At 41.8% G+C, this 7,065-nt stretch overlaps 1 pseudogene; it reads right to left on the reverse strand.

The window, feature by feature from the left end:
• Positions 1–1,793: 1,793 nt before the first annotated feature.
• LOC129151437 (ferritin light chain-like) lies at positions 1,794–2,333 on the reverse strand (annotated as a pseudogene).
• Between the last annotated feature and the right edge of the window lie 4,732 nt (positions 2,334–7,065).

The raw sequence follows: 7,065 nt of genomic DNA on the forward strand, positions 1-7,065 counted from the left end.
CCATCTTGTGTGTTGGAGTGATGGTCAATCTGCATATTACTCTTTTATTAGATAGGATAGAGGCCTGGTGCACAGGTGGGGGCCAGCTGGTTTGCCCTGAAGGATGTCCCAGATCAGGGTGGGGGTTCCCTTGGGGTGTGGGGCGGCCTGGGTGAAGGGCCTGTGGTGGTTTGCAGGCCGGCCACGCCCCCTGGTGACCCAAGCAGAGGCCCTGGTATCTGGGATTTATGTATCTTCTACAATTGACACTTTGTAGCCTGGAGCAGAGCCAAGCCTCCTGCTCGCTCTGTGGCCAGCAGCCATTTCTCTTGGGACTTATGTATCTTCTATAATTGAAACTTTGTAGCCTGGAGGGGAGGCCTAGGCCAGCCAGGGCTGCAGAAGCTTTGCTTCCTCCATTGCTGGGGGCAACCCTTGCATCCTGCTCTTTCCAGCTCCTTAGCTGCCGCCATTTCTGTTTAGATTTGTTTACCTTCTATAATTGAAACTTTGTAGCCTTGAGTGGAGGCTTAGGCCAGTAAGGGCAGGCGGAAAGTGTGGCTTCCTCCGTTGCCTGGGAAACCTTGCTCTCTGTGGCTGTAGCCATCTTGGTTGGGTTTATTTGTATGTTTGCTTCTGATGGGCTGGTGGGTGTGGCTGGTAGGCGTGGCTTGTGGGTGTAGTGGAGTTAGGGTCAATTTGCATATTACTCTTTTATTAGGTAGGATTGACTAATAAGATGATTCTTTTTCACAGTGACAGGATGACCACCTCATCTAGCTAAAGAAAATAGAAACCTTTGGGCATGTAGCTGAAGAGTCCAGAAGAGCAAAGACTTTAGAGCGAAGACATTTGGAGGATCAAATGTCAAATGTTCATTCAAACCTTGGTCTCTCTGGCTGTCTCTTTCTTCTACACTGTCTCTAACTTCCTCTTTTCTCATTCTTTTTCCACTTTCTACCCACTCCAATCTCCTCTCTCTCTCTATGTCCCAAATTTGCTTTTTCCTGTGTTGGTTTTATTCTCTGAAAATTTCTTCTCTCTGGTAAATTACATGGCATCACATGGTGCCCAGGGATATATTCTGCTTTATAGCCTATGTTTCAAGAGAGAAAGAATGCAGCACAAGTCTTGGGAGTGATCCTGATGGGCTAAGGTTGGGTGTCTTTCCAATCCCCAAACACGGAGATTGGTTCTTCATATAAGAGAGAGGTTGTCTTACTAGAAGAAGTGTGTGTGTGTGTGTGTGTGTGGGGGGGGGGGGTATGCATATGAATCTGTAGCTTCCACAATCTAATTTCTGGGGTCTGATTACATTGGTGGGATTAATCAACACTTGGCTTTATTTCTTTTTAAAAAAAAAATGTTTTTATTGATTTTAAAGAGAGAGGAAGGAAGAGGGATAGAGAGATAGAAACATCAATGAGAGAGAAACATTGATCGGCTACCTCCTGCATACCCTTACTGGGGATCAAGCCCACAAGCTGGGCATGTGCCCTGACTGGAATTGAACTGTGACCTCTTGGCTCATGGGTTGATGCATAACCACTGAGCCACGCCAGCTAAGCTGGTTTTCTCTCTCTCTCTCTCTCTCTCTTTCTTCCTTCCTTCCTTCCTTCCTTCCTTCCTTCCTTCCTTCCTTCCTTCCTTCCTTCCTTTGCAACAAGCTTTATTGTTTCATTTGGTCTGATGCATGAGAGAGGGCTTCAGGGTGGTTAAAAGACTGACTAATTTCGGACGAGGCTCAGGTAAAAGCCAGAGACACCAAAGGAATGCAGAGTGGCCTCTGAGAGGCCTCTGGGCTCCAATGGCTCCTAGTCATGCTTGAGGGTGAGCCTTTCAAACAGATACTCGCCCAGCCCAGCCTGGAGGCTGGCCAGCCTAGAGGCTGGCCAGCCTGTGGATGTTAGTCAGGTGGTCGCCCATCTTCTTGATCAGTTTTACCTTCTCATCCAGGAAGTGGTCCTCCACAAAGTCACAGAGATGAGGGCCTGCATGAGTAGAACCCAAGGCATGCAGCTCCAAAAGGGCCTGGTTCAGGTTTTTCTCCCAGGCCAGGTCAGCTTCCAGGCGTCCTGAGTTTTGCCCTACTCGTCTTGGGAAGGCTTCAGCACATCCTGGAAGAGAATACGGCCACTGCGCTTCTTTTGCAACTTGAAGAGATGCTCAGCGCCCTCATGCTTCTTCCCCGCCAACTTGCAGAAGTGGCCCACACCCTCGAGAGCCACATCATCATGGTCGAAATAGAAGCCCAGAGAAAGGTAGGTGTGGGAGGCCCACAGATGCAGGTTGGTCGGGCGGTTGACTGCAGCCTCCACCTCGGTGCAATAATTCTGACGAATTTGGGAGCTCATGGCTGTTCAGCAATAAGGAGTTAAGGTAGAAAAAAACCCAGTGTGTTGGCTGGTCCCAGAGGTGGTTCTGAAGGTGGTGACTGGATGAGACACAGGAGGGTGGTCGGAGACTGGAAGAAGAGGCGTCCCTGGGTCTGTTTCATCCAAACACTGCTGAAGCAAGAAACCGATCAGGGACCACCAAGAGCACTGCCTGGTTTTATTTCTTTACAACAGAGGGCAAAGTTTTTATTTGATATGGTATGCTTTCAACACTTATGCAGCAGAAGTGGAAGAGGAATAAGAAGAGAAGGGGAAAGGAACACTGAAATTTTATTATCTCTTCTATGAATACAACTGCTAAAACACTGCGCTTCAAATTATGAAAAAATAATTTCAACACTAAATACATGCACTATTTTTGATGAAGTTGGAGATCCAAATTTTACTTGGACTATTGTATTCTTAGAGTTAAAAGTTAGTTGTATCTGTCAAAAATTAAGTGCTGGAATAAGATTTTTAAAACAAAAGAAATAATTCTAGGCTTGGGTCTGACTCTAATTCTTTAAGAAATCTTTATTGCATAGTATTTTTTTAATATATATATTTTTGTTGATTTCAGAGATGAAGGGAGAGGGAGAAAGAGATAGAAACATCAATGATGAAAGAGAATCATTGACCAGCTGCCTCCTATACGTTCCACACTGGGGATTGAGCCGTAATCCGGGCATGTGCCCTGACTGGGAATCGAACCCTGACCTCCTGGTTTGTAGATTGATGCTCAACCACTGAGCCATGCTGGCTGGGCTGCATAATCATTTTTTAAGATAAAAAAAATACATAATACATAAATATTAGTGATTAGTTATAGGATTAAGATCAAATAAAACTAGCAACATAACATTTCTAATGCAGAAGAAATATGGATTTGAATCTTATCTTTTTCAAGTTAGAAGTGTTTCTTGTAGCCGTTAAGGAACGTTTTCAGTGTACTCCTGGTGTTAGGTACCAATATGTAAGTGCAAGAAGGCTGAGCTGTTCCCAGAAAAGATGAAGTCAAGTCAAATCTTCCCAGAGAAGACACAGCAGAAGTCTTCCCATCATACTTCCTCAATTATCTTTTTAAAAAACAAGCCCCAATTAAAAAAATTTTAAACCTAACAGAGCTAAAATTACTGATAAAAGTTTTTAAATGCTTATTCTCGTGTACTTTTTATTTATTTTTATTTTTAAATATATTTTATTGATTTTTTACAGAGAGGAAGAGAGAGTGATAGAGAGTTAGAAACATCGATGAGAGAGAAACATCGATCAGCTGCCTCCTGCACACCCCCTACTGGGGATGTGTCCGCAACCAAGGTACATGCCCTTGACCGGAATCGAACCCGGGACCCTTAGAGTCCGCAGGCCGACGCTCTATCCACTGAGCCAAACCAGTTTTGGCTATTCTCGTGTACTTTAAGTAGTAGTACAAAATGCCTTGCCCTCTAATTTTTAAAAGTGTTTATTTTGAAAGAATTTTAAGCTTCTCAAAATTACAAAAATAGTACTGGTTTTCATATATCTTTCACCCAGCTTCTTCTAATGTTACCATGTTCCATAATCATAGTACAAGGATCAAAACTAAGAAATTGATGCTGGATATAAAGTACAATTTTCATTTCGATTTTCTCAGTGTTTCATCTAATGTCCTTTTTCTGTCCAGGATCCAACTGAGGATCCACATTTTACTGTCATGTCTCCTTGAGCTCCTCCAATCTGTGATGGTTCTTCACACTTCCCCTGTCTTTCATGGTCTGGACTAATTTGAAGAGCACTGGTTAAGTGATTTTGTATAATGCCCCTTGATTTGGGTTTATCTGATGTTTCCTCATGATGAGATTGGGGTTATGTAGTTTGGGGAAGAATATAACAGGTTTCCCTCTCAGTGCATCATGTCAGGGGGCTTGGGATGTATGTCTTAATTTTGGCAATGTTACCCTTAATTACCTGGTGAAGGTGGTATCTGCTGGGCCTCTTCACTATTTTTTTGTCCTTTACAATTAATAATAACTACCTTGGGGGAGATATTTGAAGACTGTTGCTCCTCCAATTTTGCTCACTAATCTGGCATTCATTGGAGGATCTTGTCTACAACAATTATTACACATTACTGATTGGAATGCTTCTGTAAAGAAGAGCTGCCCTTCTTTATTTATTTATACACTCAATTATTTATTTGCACTTGCATGGACTAATGGGTATTTGTTTTATTGTGTGGGTTATGATCTAACACTCTCCTTATCTATTTTGTTGCTCAACCTGTGCCAGCCTTGGCCTTTGATTCTCTTTCAGGTTATCCTGTTCTTCACTGCTTGTGACTCGGAGTGAAGGAAAGGAAGGGGCCACATGTATTTTGAACACTAGAAAACTAACTGGTAAGCATTTAATAAAGGTTTGCTATGTTTCAGGCATTGTTGAGTATAAGATTATAAGTGGTGGGGGGGGGGGTGTCTCAAAATTTTAACCACGTAACCAGTTTCTTTACTGTGAGGTTGATTAAATTATCTGAGTCAGTCCAAGTAGTAGCCAGGCAGCTGCAATTCCAGGACCTGGGATACAATAGTCAATGTATTACATCTGAAATTTGCATTATGGGGCTTTTTTGTATTTTTTCATATATTATCATCTCAGTTTATTTTCACAAAACCCTATGAGAAAGATATGACTATTATTCCCATTTGACAGATGAGAATGTTGCAACTGAAAGAGGTCAGGTGCCTTGCCCATGGACATAGATCAGTGTTGTTTTCAAAGCTAGCCCAGATGTGGCTCAATCGAGAGTAAAAGCAAATTTATCAGGAGCCCAACCTGAGATTATTATAAACATGGGCCCAAATTTAGGGGAAAGCTCTCTCTTATGTCCCTAAAGCCAGAATTTTAATTCAGGGCAGCCACAGGGGCCCAGAAATCAGTACTGAGATGGGAAGCTGTTAAATCCTTTGTTTTTGTCAAGAATGACCGAGGAAATGTGGCCTCGGACCCTTCAGGAAGGGAAGTCAGTGCCCCTGAGGGGAGTTAGAAAACAGACCTAAGAGAAATGAGGTGAAGATTGATAAGTCCATCAGTGCTAAAGACATTTTAAACCAGACAGACATTGTCAGAAATAAAACAACTCCATATATCACAGCCCTAAACTCTCCTGACAATATTTTTGAGGATTCTTGACAACTGCCCAAATAAAATTGATACTTGATTGTACATAATCTTCGTAATAAAAATCTGTTTAAATTGTGACATTTTAAAAGTTCTTTCTAGTACCTCAAGTAGCTTAAAGGGAGTTTTCTTTTGTACTAGTACAGCTACATCACAATAATTGGTTGTAAACGGAATGAAACACACTGATTATCAATGGGAGTGATAAAATGCAACACTTGGCTATTAGTTTTCAAGCTTTTTCTTTATTCCTGAGATTCTACATTTATTTCTATCAATCTAGTGATTAAAAAAAAAAGTTCTGGTAAATGAAGAAAATGCTATATGAGTAAGAGCTAGGGGAGCGAAAACTGTACTGGGCCAAGTAATGATGCTCTGTTCATTTCAGTGTGTTTGTCAGCAAGTGCACACAGCAATTTTCATTGGGAGCTTTTACTAGAAATAAATACGAACCCAAATTTAGGGAAAAGCCATTGATGATTTCTTCCTCCGGGAACCCCATTTACTGCATCTTCCAATGTGAGACTTCCACATTCTGTTGACACTGTTGGAGCCAGCAACCTACAGAGTAATTAGTTGAGGTTTTGTCTACACAGCACCAACATAAGCAATTGGAAAGTGAAAAATTCAGCCTAATATGTGGGCTTTGTGTGTGGAGGTTCCTACATGACTAAACAGCCAGTTAATTCTTTTTTGTTGTTGTTGTTCAGTGAAAGGAAAATGCATTTGGACTAACTGGCTCTTTCTTCGCCATGTGGACCACATTATCAACAATTGGCCCAGGAGAGTTAAGTAGGTTAGAGTGTTTCTTTGTGATGGAAAAGGGAAGAGAAGGAGGCAAAAGGTTGCTGAAAAAAAGGTAAAGAACCAGCGGGTTAGCTGAGGAAGACCAGAGGGAGGGTAGGAATGAAGATTATAAAGGTGACAAGCAGGGTCTACTCAAGATTTCACGATGTGTTAGCAGAACTATCCTTAGTTCTCTTTAGTGTTTTACATTTGTATGTTTTCCCCTCATTGCACCAATAGAGCCATGGTTTTTGAACTTGAGTGTGTATTACAGCCAGCCCACCTCCATAGTGTCCCAGGCCATAGATCTGGGGTAGGACTCAAGAAGTTGCATTTCTAAAAGGTCTCAAGGTATGTCAATTGAAATACTGAGGTTCATCTCACTTACAAAAAAAATAGAGAAATGATAGTAAATAAGACACCTACTTGATGAGATGATTACCAAGAAAAAAAAAAGGCTCTATTATGGTTGATAGAGAAATAACTCTTAGTAGAGTCACATCTGTCTTAATGATACCTTTAAGAAGCCCAAAGGACCCTGCTTCACCTCTCTGACATTGTTGTGTTGGCTGTTGTCATTTTTTTACTTGACAATTTAAGTGAAAAGAGGTCAGTGCCCCTGACTAAATAGCCAGGTATTGCATGCTTTAAAAATTCTTGTGGCACATGGGTTCAAAATCACTGCTCTAGTCTCTTTCTAGAGCTCCTCCAGTGATGTTACAGGCTACCTATCTGCCACAATAAGCCCCCTGGTTGACACTAAAGGGGAAGT

This window comes from Eptesicus fuscus, chromosome 14 (genome assembly GCF_027574615.1).
Source record: "Eptesicus fuscus isolate TK198812 chromosome 14, DD_ASM_mEF_20220401, whole genome shotgun sequence".
NCBI classification, from domain to species: Eukaryota; Metazoa; Chordata; class Mammalia; order Chiroptera; family Vespertilionidae; genus Eptesicus; species Eptesicus fuscus.